Source organism: Canis lupus, chromosome 35 (genome assembly GCF_011100685.1).
Source record: "Canis lupus familiaris isolate Mischka breed German Shepherd chromosome 35, alternate assembly UU_Cfam_GSD_1.0, whole genome shotgun sequence".
Lineage (NCBI taxonomy): Eukaryota > Metazoa > Chordata > Mammalia > Carnivora > Canidae > Canis > Canis lupus.
In genome coordinates, this window is record NC_049256.1 from 20,491,180 (window position 1) to 20,504,632 (window position 13,453).

The window sequence follows — 13,453 nt, forward strand, 5'->3', positions numbered from 1 at the left end:
GGAGAGGGAGAAGCAGGCTCCATGCAGGAAGCCCGATGTGGGACTCGATCCCGGGTCTCTAGGATCAGGCCCTGGGCTGCAGGCGGCGCTAAACCACTGAGCCATCTGGGCTGCCCTACTATTTCTTTTTAATGTGATAAAATACCCATTACATAAAACTTACCATTAGTGACATTCAGTACATTTATAATTTTGTGGGATTATCATCATCACTATCTAGTTCCAGAATACTTTCATCATCCCAAAAGGAAACCCCATACCCATTACCAAACCCCATACCCCTTCTTCTAGGCCCTGGCAACCACTAATCTGCTTTCTGGATTGGCCTCTTATGGATATTTTCTACAAATGGAATCATACTATAAGTGACCTTTTGTATCTGCCTTTGTAACTTAGCATAATGTCCAAGGTTCATCCGTGTTCAAATATGTGTCAGCACTTCATTCCTATTTATGCGTGGATAATGTTGCATTGTGTGGATAGACCACATTTTGTCTATTCACTCATCAGTTAATGAAAGTTCAGCTTTTTCTACCTTTTGGCTGTTGGAATGCCAGGTACTATTTTAATTGATTTATATGAGTACTCTGTGTTTTCTCAAAGCCTACATTGCTGGCTAATATAAGTATCTGTTATTTCTCTACTTCTAGAATGTAAGCTCAATGAGGAGGGGCACTTCATATTGCCCATGGTTGTGTCCCACTGCCTAAAATAGTGACTGGCACATAATAAGCACCTAAAACATATTTGAATGAGTTACTCCTATTTTGCAAATGAGCCTGGGGTTTAAAAATGTTTAAAAAAACAAAACCAAAAAAAAAAAAAAAAAAAAAACCAACCAAACAAAAAGAGCCCAAAGACAACACAGTGTTGAAATGAGCTCAAAGTCTTCATCTGTGCTGTCCTCAACTTCCCCATTTTGTACCTAGTACATTTTTCTTTTTCCTTTTTCTTTTTTTCTTTTTTATCTTTCTGCATTTAATCTTCTTGAGCTCTGCCTAGAATCTCATTTTCCCAGTGTGGTTGTCTGATTTGTTACCCACATAGCTGTTGTCCTACCTAGGGATCTCCACATTTGCTCAGCAGGTATTCTGTAGTCAAGCCAGTGATAAGAGCTGAACAAAATAATGCAGAGATGTATTCCTTCTTCCAGGTAAACTACTGGAGATGGGGGATGGTGGGAATCTAGCAAATGAAACAAGAATTGCCTATATACAAAAGCAGTTGAAAAATGTACACAACACAATTGAATCAATCATGTAGGGCTGATTCCTTTAAAAAAAGAAAATATAGGGCTGGGATATCTAAATATAATTCAGAACTCTGCCCAAATATTGTTTTACCTTTTTCTTTGTTAAGTTTTTCCATGCCCAGTGTGGAGCCCAGCATGAGGCTTGAACTCAAAACACTGAGATCAAGACCTGAGCTGAAATCAAGAGTCAGGATCAACTGAGCCACTCAGGTGACCCTAAATATAGTTTTAGAGATGGGCTGTACTCGAGAGAATTTAGAAGTCAGTCTCAGTAATATTAAGAGATAAAAAATAATAGAAAAGTGCATCGCATTCACTCAGTGTCCATTAGAAGAAATCATTAATTCATTTAGTCACTGAAGGAGACCGCAATAACTGTATGCCAGGCACTGTTGTAGTTTCTGAACTCCAAACAGAAAAAGGCACAGTTCCTATCAGTAAGAGGAAGCTTATAGTCTAGTTGGGTGAGAAACAAGCCTTAGCTGGAAGTAAATACTGAAAGCCAGATCTTCAATAAGAGATTTTTCTTTCTGAAGCCATATTTGGAGGACTTGGAAGGACAGATGAATAGAGACAGGAACAGAAATGGAGGGAGGATGTAGCCTTACTACCAAAGAGCTTTACAAAATGGGAGATCCTAATCAGGTGGTGTGGGGGCAATTCCCAGTCCTGGACCTAGGCATCCAGGTGCAGGAATAGTTGCAGATTTCCCATGTGAGTAGATTTCCCATTCTCAAACGTGAATACAACAACGGATTCATTTTCTAGGATCTCAGGAACTAGGGAGCCTTTATCTAGACCAGGACAGCAACCTTGATATCATGAAGGAAGACGAGGAGTGTAAATGGTAGGCCATGCATCGGGCTATTTAGTGAGAATTCCTACACTGGCTCTTGAGAATGAATCAGCCAGGAGTCCATCAGAAGTTAAAAGAAATAACATTTGTAACGGCAAGTTGGGGTGATCCATAGAATGCACAAAGAAGGCTTTGCATTGTGCCCTTAAATCTAGGACTTAAAGGTTGAAAGACAAATGGAGCAATTTATTATAATATTCTGAAATGTTTCTAATACTAGGAATTACAATTATGCTTTTTGTGTGTGTGAGGAACACTATCCAAAAGTTCTGGAGTTCCTTCTGATGAAGTACCTGAGAAGTGCTATGGGAAACATAAGGGACAAAGCCCCATGTTATCAGTGATGAGCCTCAGGAACAAAACTGCAAAGTCCAGCTGTGCTTCTGTCGGGAGGTTTCGGGACTTGGGTATATACTGTATAATGGAATAAGTGGAATTACATCCTGGAGGAAAAGGAGGCTGTGTCTTCTTTTTCCAACATCACCTTCAGGGACTGACTGCATGCAAGTCAGGAACACAGAAAAATGGGAATTAGAACCCAGGGAATTAAGAGAAACAAAGCAAACCATTAATCAAGTCCTAGTGTTTCAATCAGACAAAGCTATGTCAACTGGTAATGATGATAAAATCCCGGAATTTGAGCTGGAAGGCAACCTTATAACAAGGAACTGGTTTCATCAAATGACAGTACAGCAAGCAATTTTTTTCATCAGGAAAAAAAAATTCTCTAGAATCCTAGGCCAAGGCTCTATTGGCTCTATCCCTGGGGTTTAGTTCCTGTATGCAGCATACGCATCAGAAACCTACCTCTTACTAGTTTTAGCCCTGGAACCATAGCCTGGCTGTCATGGTTAATTCATCATTTTGAATTAACATAGCTTCTGGAAGTTTCCCATCCAGATTGTCCACTAGCACTCTAATTCATCCTACTCTTCCACACCACATTTCCTAAGTGCATGTTCCTAAATAGGATGTTCTTTTACCCCCTGGAAAGACTCAGACATCTCTTCCTGTGGAGACCACTTCAGCTTCAGAAGCCTTTAAGACAGTTTTTCGAAATAATCAAAGTCAGATGCACTTGCCTCAGCTGAAGCCTTAACTATACTCATCCCAAAATCATCCTCAGCATTGTGCAGGCCTTTATAGTTTACAGAGTATTTTCATATGCCCCATCTGTTCTTCTAAAGCCATTCATAACTAATGGCAACAACTGCAGAAGGAACTAATCAATCTAAAAATGACAGAGCGATATGTGGGCAGTGATGTAAACTGAGGAAGAAAAGCATTTAGCTTTAAGCCATACTCTGGGATCCCAAAGAGCAATAAAGAACATTGCAGTTTCACAGGAGGGACCTGAAATAATGACATCAGTAAATAAAAACTAAACCATGCCAACAAAGAGATCATGTTTAAGTGCGTTAGGGCTGAGAATAGAGGCTGGATATGTTTAGAAATGGGAGGCAGGAGACCCAAGGTGCTTGAAAAGAGTCACTACTAAATTCTGTCCTTGACAAGAAACCAAGGAATGAGTGTCTCCTTGGTCAAAGAGAAGATACTGTCATTGTCGACTCCAAGTTTGGGTATCTGTCAAGGGGATAAAATGAAGACAAGGGGAGGCACGGGGCTGTCACAAAAGAAAGGGGAAAGTAGAGAGTATAGAAAACAATTCCCTTACCTGGTCTGGGGAAGGAGATAAACCAGCAAGTAGAGACCATAATTAGTCATGAGGGTAAAATAAAGAACTGGATAGGACTCCCACCCTAGCAACATGGCAGATTAGATAACCAGGAAACCCTCCTTTTATAAAACTGTGAGATTGCACAGGAAAAAAAATTATTTTATCATTTTGCTGAGATTACAGGAAAGTCCGAATGACCAAAAGAATAAAAAACTTTATTTACAAAAATGGGAGGAGCATGCACATGGGGAAGCCAGGTATGCCCGAAGACAGTTACCCATTTAATTGCCAATACTGATGCTGGAATTAAGGGGGAAAAAGTCTTGGGTCAACAGAGAAAGACTGAAGAATTGGACCTGAGACTCTCAGATTAAGTCAGAGAAATTGAAAGAAGGCTCTCATGCTCCAGGTGACAGTCATCTCCTGGTTTACAGCAGAATGAAACCCTCTCTGGACAGACCCTTAAGGTAGGATCACAGGCTTGATCTACTAAATCTGAGCTCACAATCAAAGATCATCAAATACATAAGGAAATGAACCAGCATCAGTGGCAGAAGCAGCAATATCCAATTTAGACCTCATAAGATTCATACAACAGAATTATCAGATACAGAATATAAAATGAAAATACATGAAATGCCTCATGCACTGAAAGATGGTATCACAAAAATGAGTAAGCAATAAGAGATGATCAAAACCTGTAGTATAGATCAGAAAAAGAATAAAATACCATGCTAGAAATTTTAAATGAAATTGTTGAAGAAAAGGGGAAAAATGATGACTAAATCAGCAAATTAGATGTGGCTAAGGAGGTCATAGTAAACTGGAAAGTAAATCTAACACAATTACTGAGAATGTAGCACAGAGAGAAAAGGAGATTAAAAAATATAAAGAAATATTAAGAGACAGGGAGCAGGGATTGGATTTTTTTTTTCCTCTGGATAGAGCCAGATAATAAATGTTTGGGGCATTGTGGGTCTTAAGGTCTCTGTCAAAACTATTCAAATTGCCTGTGCAGCATGAAAGCACCCATAAGCAGCGTATAAATAAATGAGCATGGCTGTATTCCAATAAAATTTAATGATGAGTCCTAAAACTTGATATTCATGTAATTTTTTCTAGTTATAAAATAATAGTCTCTTTTGGTTCTTTTCAACCATTTAAAAAGTGCAAAATGTTTTCAGCTCACAGTTGTACAAAAGAAGGTGGTAGGTGGTTTCTGGTCCAACATGTAAAGAGTGCAGAAGTTGTCTCTCCTGTCCTCACAGCAAGAATGTGAAAATCAACAATTGTCCTTAGATTCCTCAGACTTGATATCCAGAACAACCCCTTACCCTGAAAACTGGACAGAAAGGTAAATACAGAGAATCACAGGATACCCAGAGCAGAAATGACCACTGGAACTAGCAAATAGTATGAAAACTTAAAAGTCGATTGACTAATTGTTGGGGTCTGAGCATTGAGATAGAATCCCCTGAGGACCCAGTCTTTGGAGGACCCCTCCCAGTTTTTCCTTCAGGAGCCCCATCAGGTTCTCAGGGTGAAAATCTGAAAATATTTCCCTCATGCTTCTAGCAGGAGGAGAGGGAAACTAGCTATTTTGAAGTATTCCCAGAGCATTCTGGTCTCCTTAACAAATGCCTGCTCTCAAGGAAAACGATTTTGCCAGATCTTAACCAACATGGATTTGGTCAGAGCCTAAATGATATGGGGAGAGAGGACATACCCAGTTCCAGCCACTTCTAGTCTTCCTGTCACACCTAAGGGGTAGAAAAAAAAGAACAAACACGCAACACAACAACAACAATACTTGAGATTCTTGTGGAGGTCTCAGTCAGAGGCACATAAACAATAAGATACAATCATAGGATTATTGGGGGCTTTCCATCTACCACACCTGACTACCACATCAATAGTACTGTGTATAATAATAGGGAACTACAACGATAAGACCTGTAAATCTCAGACTCTAAAAGGGAAGAAGTCTCTAGTAAAAATCTGAAGACAGCAGGAAAGACAAAAACAAGGACACAAGAGGAAATTTTAGCCACTGACACCGCAGCTACACCAAATAACACACACAGCCGATAGCAGATAAACATAAAACTTCACACTAAAGTCCTATCTACCTCACTTCTTTTTATCCTATACATAATGTCTGACTTCTGGCAAAAAAAAAAAAAATTATGAGGCATGCTAAAAGACAAAAAACAAATTTTGAAGAGACAAAGCAAGCATCAGAAACAAACTCATGTATGATAGAGATTTGAGAATTACAAGACTAAGATTTTAAAATAACTGTGATTAAGATGCTAAAGACCTTATTTTTTAAAAGATTTTATTAATTTATTCATGAGAGACACAAAGAGAGAGAGAGGCAGAGACACAGGCAGAGAGAGAAGCAGGCTCCATGCAGGGAGCCCGATGTGGGACTCGATCCCGGGACTCCAGGATCACAACCTGAGCCAAAGGCAGACGCCCAACCACTGAGCCACCCAGGCATCCCAAGACGCTAAGGACTTTAATGGGAAAAGTGGGCTTTATACAAAAATAGATGGACAATGTAAGCAGAGAGTTGGAAAATCTAAGAAAGAATCAAAAGGAAATGCTAGAAGGGCCCCTGGGTAGCTCAGTTGGTTAAGTGTCTGCCATTAGCTCAGGTGAGGATCCTGGGATGGAGCCCCTGCTGGGTAGGAAGCCTGCCGCTCCCTTGTCCGCTGCCCCCACCCACTCATGCTCTCTCTCTCAAATAAATAAATAAAATATATTTTAAAAAAGGAAATTCTAGAAATTAAAAACATTAAAACAGAAATGAAGTATGTCTTTGATGGACTCATTAGTAGATTAGACATGGTTGAGGAAAGAATCACTGAAATTGAAGATATGTCACTAGAGACTTCCCAAGCTGAAAAACAAAACCAAAAAAAGAAAGAAAAAGGAACAGACTATCCTAGAACAGCAGGAGAACGTAAAAAAGCTGTATTATGTACTCGATAAGAACACTAGAAGGAGGAAAAAGAGAGAATGGAGGAGAAGAAAAATTCTAACCAATAATGGCTGAAGTGAATATAACACTGTACCTTAATTATATTAAGATGAGAGCTTTCCAAAAGTAATGACAAACACCAAACCATGATCCAGGAAATTCACAGGACACCAAGGAGGATAAAAGTATACCTAGGTATACCTAAGTATATCATATTCAAACTGCAGAAAATAAAAAACAAAGAGGAAATCTTCAAAGAAGCTGGAGAGGAGACACCTTATTTGTAGAAGAAGGGTAAGTATTACATAAGACTTTTCAGAAACCATGCTAGCAAGATGAGAATAACATGAAATATTTAAAGTGTTGAAAGAAAAAAAGACTAGCAACCTAGAATTCTATATCCAGAATATTCTATATTCTGGAATATTCTATATTCTAGAATTGTTGCCAGCTGACCTATCTTACAAAAACTGGTAAAAGTTCTTCAGAAATAAGATGAAGTATACAGGTCAGAAACTCAGATCTAAAGTAAGAAAGGAAGAGTATCAGAGAAGGAATAAATGAGGGTAAAATATTTTATTTTTCTTATTCATAATTGAGCTAATGGGTAATGGTTTGTTCAAAAATTATCTTTTTTAAAAATTTATTTATTTATTCATGAAAAACACGGAGAGACAGAGGCAGAGGGAGAAGCAGGCTTCCACAGGGAGCCCAATGTAGGACTCGATCCCAGATCCTGGGGTCATGCCATGAGCTGAAGGCAGATGCTCAACTGCTGACCCACCCAGGAGTCCCACTTTGTTCAAAATTATAACAGCCACAATATATTGGATGATTATAGCTTATGGATAAGTGAAATGAATGACAGCAATGTTATAAAGGATGGGAGGGAAGAATTGGAATACTATGTTATAAGATACTTGTACTACATGTGAAGCAAAATAGTGTTATCTGAAAATGGACTTAGTGAATGAGAACCCTATGGCAACCACTAAATTTTTTTTATAGAGAAGTACAAATGATATACTAACAGAGGAGCAAAAAATATAATTACACAAAATGCCCAATTAAAACCAGAGAAGAGGGATGTCTGGGTAGCTCAGTGGTTGAGCATCTGCCTTCAGCTCAGGGAATGATCCCAGTCCAGGGATCGAGTCCCACATCAGGCTCCCTGTGAGGAGCCTGCTTCTCCCTCTGCCTATGTCTCTGCCTCTGTCTCTCTCTGTGTCTCTGATGAATAAATAAATAAAATCTTTTAAAAATAAAAAATAAATAAAACCAGAGAGGAGAAAAAAGTGAAAGACAAAAGAAAAAAAAGTAATAAGGGCAACAGACAATAGTAATGAATATGGTAGATAATGATTCAACTATTATCAACAAACACTTGAAGTGTCAATGGTTTAAATACATCAATTAAAAGACAGAGACTGTCAGAGTGGATTAAAAAATGAGACTCATGTGTTATCTATAAGAAATCCTCTTTAAATATAAAGACATAGATTAAAGTAAGGACACAAAAAAAGATATACCATGTTAACACTGATCAAGACAAAGCAAAAGTAGCTCTATCAATTTCAGACAGAGCAGGCCTCCAAATAAAGATGGTTATTTGGGATAGAGAAGACCATTGCATAATGATAAAGAGGTCAATACTCCAAGAAATATAACAATCTTTACTATGTATGTGCCTAACAGCATAGTGTCCAAATATGTGAGGCAAAAACTGATAGAATTGCAAGGAGAGGTAGACAACCCACTATTGTAGTTGGAGACTCCACTACCACTGTATCACTATTTGACAAATCCAGCAGGCCAAACATCAGTAGGACACAGCTGAACTCAATAGAACCATCAATAAACTAGATCTAATGGACACCTATAGAAAATCTCATCTAACAACAGCAAGCCCACATGGAACATTCACTAAGATAGACTACTTCCTGGGCTACTTAAAAAAATGTATAATAGAAATCAGACAAAGTATGTTCTCAGACCACAGTAAAATTAAGGTAGAAATCAATAACAGAAAGAGAAGTAAAAAAAAACCCTCCAAATATATAGAGATTATCACCATATTTCTAAATAACATGTAAATCAAAGAAATCTCAAAAGAAATTTTTAAATATTTGGAAATAAATGAAAGTGAAAATGCAATTTACCAAAATTTTTGATTTCAGGGAAAGCAGTTCTTAAAGGGTAATTTATAGCATTGTATGGATATATTAGAAAAGAAGAAAGATCAAAAATCAATAATCTAAGTTTCCAACCTTAGGAACCTAGAAAAGGAGAGCAAATTAAATACAATGTAAGCATAAGAAAAGAAATAATAAAAAGTAGAGCTGAAAACAGTGAAACTTAAAACAAAAACTCAATAGAGAAATCAATAAAAATAAAAGCAGTTTCTTTGAAAAGATCAATAAAATTGAAATGCTTTCAGGCAAAGTAACTTAGAAAAAAAGGGGGATAATAATACAAATTCGGAAAACTCTATCTATTGAAGATATTGAATCAATAATTAGTAACTTTCTAAAACAGAAAGTGACAGGCACAGAGGGTTCATCAAATGTTCTACCAAACATTTAAGAAATAAATTAGGGCAGCCCAGGTGGCTCAGCGGTTTGGCGCCGACTTCAACCCAGGGCCTGATCCTGGAGGCCCGGGATCAAGTCCACGTCAGGCTCCCTGTATGGAGCCTGTTTCTGCCTCTGCACCCCCCCCCTCTAATAAATAAAAATCTTTTTTTAAAAAAAGAAGAAAAAATGATATGATCATAATCAATAAATCTAGAAAGAATGTCTTTAAAAAATCTAACACGTACGGTGTAAAAAAAAAAAAAAAAACACTCTCAGAAAGTGAGAGATAGAGCAGAACTTCCTAAGCTTGATAAAGAACATCAACAAAAACCCTATAGCTAACATCTTACTTAATGGTGAAAAACCAGATGATTTTCCACTAAAATCAGAAGCGTGACAAGAATATTCCCTCTTATCACTCCTATACAGCAACATATTAAAAGTCCTTGCTAATGAAATAAGACAAGAAAAGTAAATAAAAGGTATACTGGTTGGGAAGAAAGAAATATAATGATCTTTGTTTACAGAAACATGATTGTTTATGTGGAGAATCCCAAAGAATCAACCCAAAGAATCCCAAAGAATAAAACCTCCTAGAACTAATAAGTTATTATAGCAATAGTGCAGGAACCAAAGTTAGTATACAAACATCAATCAAGTTCCTAAAAAGCAGAAAAAATAATTGGAATTTCAAATTAAAAACACAACACTATTTGCATTAGTACCTCTCAAAAAAGGAAATACTTAGGTAAAACCCAAACAAAATATATTTCAGATCTACATGAAGAAGACTCAAACTTCTGATGAAAAAAAGAAAAATCAATGTATATACATGGAGAGTTAGGCCAAGCTCATGGATATGAAGACTCAATACTGTTAAGATGTCAATTCTTCCCAGGGTTCCTGGGTGCCTCGGCTGGTTAAGGCATCTACCTTCAGCTCAGGTCATAATACTGGTGTCCTGGTATCAAGCCCCACATTGGGCTCCCCACTTAGTGGAGAGCCTGATTTTCCCTCTCCCTCTGCCTCTGCCCCTGTTTGTGCTCTCTCTGTCTCTCTGTCTCTCTCTCAAAAATAAATAAATTTTTTTTTAAAGATAACAGTTCTTCCCAATTTAATCCATAGATTCACCTCGATCCCAATTAAAATCCCAGCAAGTTATTTTGTGGATATCAACTAAAGTGAATATCTAAAGTTCATATGGAAAGAGAAAATTCCCAGCATAACCAAGACAATACTGAAGAACAAAGTGGGATAATTGACACTATCCAGCTTGGTGACATACTGTTATGCTATAGTAATCAAGTCAGTATGGCATGGGTGAAAAAATAGACAAATAGATCAGTGGAACAGAATAGAGGGCCCAGAAATAGATCCATGAAAACATGGTCAAGTGATCTTTGACAAAAGACCAAAAGCAACTCGATGGAGAAAAGACAATCTTTGCAGTAGATGGTGCAAGAATGACCAGACTCCCAAATGCAAAAAGAAAAAAATGAATCTAGACACGGCCTTCAGATCTTTCACAAAAATTAACTCAAAATGAATCATAGGCCTAAATATAAAATGCAAATCCATAAAATGTGAAGATGATATAGAAGAAAACCTAGGTCACCCGGAGTTCAGTGATGACTTTTGACTTGCAACAGCAAAAGCGTGATCCACGAAGACAATCTTGATAAATTGAACATAGTTTGATGCAACAGTACTGGTGCTTCATGCTTACTTTAAGTGGTGAATTCGTAGGTCTTATTTTACTACTAAGTATCAAAACTTGCATGCTACTACCTATCTTTTTATACATAAAATTATTATACAATTTCAAATTTTTTTAAGGTTGGGCCCCAAGATGCCCAGTGTAGGGGATTGACAGATTCTTTGATGACAAACTGATCTTCAGAACACCAAATGTGATATGTCATTGCCCATCGTATTGCGAATTAATCCTAGAGGAATAATACACAACAGATTGAAGTCATCTTTTTTTTTTTTATTTTTTTACTTGCTGGGCACTGCAATAAAGGCCTCTGATAGAGAAACATCAAGAATTGGGTAGAACTATGAGAAAGGCAAAGCTTTACAATTCATTTTTTTAAAGCCAAGAAATAAATCAGAAACCAAAACCAAAAACAAGACCAAAAACAAAACCACCAACTTAGAAGACAGCAAGGAGAGAGAAAAATTTAGTTTTACTGTACCAGGACTATAGAGTGCTGTGCTCAGCCCTTCTCTGAAGTTCTGATGTGTGCAGAGTCAGGCCCTGAGCCAAAGGCAGATGCTCAACCACTGAGCCACCCAGGCGTCCCCAGGAATTGCTCTTGATAAAAACTGGAGTTCCTCCAGACTACTGTCCAGCTATGTTCAGTCTCCTTCTCAAAGGCCTTGGGCACAACTTGCTCATGGATGGGTTACCAACAGGTAAGACACTGATAAGAACAGAAAGAGTTGAGGAGCAGGGATTTCCACTGCTACTGCGCTGAGGGCCCTGCAGCTTTCATAGTAATTATTTTTTAAAAGATTTATTTACTTTTTATTTTATTTTTTTAATGATAGTCACAGAGAGAGAGAGGCAGAGACACAGGCAGAGGGAGAAGCAGGCTCCATGCACCGGGAGCCCGATGTGGGATTCGATCCCAGGTCTCTAGGATCGCGCCCTGGGCCAAAGGCAGGCGCCAAACCCTGCGCCACCCAGGGATCCCCTTATTTACTTATTTTAGAGAGAGTGTGTGTGTGTGCATGAGCAGGGGCAAGGGGCAGAGGGAGAGGGAGACAAGCAGACTCCCCCCTGAGCAAGCAGCCCCACTGAGGGCTGGACTGGGGACCCTGATCAGGACCTGAGCGGAAATCAAGAGTGAGCTACTTAAAAGACTGAGCCACCTGGGTGCCCCACTTTCATAGTAATTTCATGAAAATACCAGAACTGGGGGAAAACTAGAGTAAGAAAGACCTTTCTGAGCCATTCTTGCTGCTTTATTTCTTCTTGCCCTGTTCCACCTCCAAATTGCATGGCTTACTTCCTAGCATCTCTACTTTCTCTTACTCCTTCCTTCTCTGAGGTCCCCTGTTTCTCAGGCTGTCACCACCTGTATGGCCTCAGCTTGGATGCACCCACCCCCCAGTGACCATCTTCCAAGCCCAAATCCCTCCCTACTGCCCAGTGTTAGCAGTTGGCATCTTGGTCCTGGCTATTCCCGTTCTTTCGCAGCACGCATTTCATGGAAGAACAGAGACAATAAAGCAATACTCTATTAAATATTTGTGGAGATACACACCCAACCCAGTTTAAAACCTTCCTAAAGGCTCTGCTCTTTTTTAATGCTATTTATTATACTTTGGGGTAAAATACATATAGCCCATATATACTTTTCATCTTTTAATTGTTAGCTTCTTAAATTAAAAATGACAAAGATACTCTCTCCATGGTAAAATTACCAAGATTTTTTTCTCCTGTTTCTTTTGGCAATTATTTGGCATAACTGAAATAGGTAGTGCTAACTTTATAATGAAATTCTACATTATTTATGAAGGCTTCTCTTGTTTTAGGATGACTATTTTCCTTACCAGGGAAAGGAGGTGACAGAAAAGAAAAGGAAATAGACACCATCCTCTGGCCTCTTCCTACCCCTAAAAGCTGCTACACCCAAAACTGCTTGCAGGACACTGAATGAACCTGAGGTGGAAAGCCTCAACTCTCAGAATTAAGTATAATAATAAAGCTTCTATTGCTTCAATTATCAAAAATAGAGTGGTTTCAATGTAACCTCCCAAACTTAATTATATAGCAGCATAATTAAGGAGTCTTTCTTTTTTTAAAATAAATTTATTTTTTATTGGTGTTCAATTTGCCAACCAGAATAACACCCGGTGCTCATCCCGTCAAATGCCCCCCTCAGTGCCCGTCACCCATTCACCTCCACCCCCCCCCCGCCTCCTCCCCTTCCACCACCCCTAGTTCGTTTCCCAGAGTTAGGAGTCTTTCATGTTCTGTCTTAAGGAGACTTTCCAGACTGTTTGGGAAAATTCTAAGGCCAGCCATGCTTATTGCACAAATTCAGTTATCCTACAAAGACCTTTCTCCTGGCTCTGTCTTGGCTTTCAACAACTCTTT

The 13,453-nt window shown here is 38.5% G+C and overlaps 2 long non-coding RNA genes across 2 annotated transcripts; one reads left to right on the forward strand and one right to left on the reverse strand.

Annotated features, from left to right (window-relative positions):
• Nucleotides 1-1,848: 1,848 nt before the first annotated feature.
• LOC111094076 lies at nt 1,849-7,126 on the reverse strand. Its single transcript, XR_005384178.1, has 3 exons — nt 6,867-7,126; nt 5,513-5,546; nt 1,849-5,128 (listed from the first exon to the last, which is right to left on the reverse strand). It is a non-coding gene; the product is annotated as an uncharacterized LOC111094076 (long non-coding RNA).
• Nucleotides 7,127-7,211: 85 nt separating this feature from the next.
• LOC102151167 lies at nt 7,212-13,094 on the forward strand. The gene is made up of 3 exons (XR_005384179.1): nt 7,212-7,338; nt 10,471-11,763; nt 12,889-13,094. It is a non-coding gene; the product is annotated as an uncharacterized LOC102151167 (long non-coding RNA).
• Nucleotides 13,095-13,453: the final 359 nt, after the last annotated feature.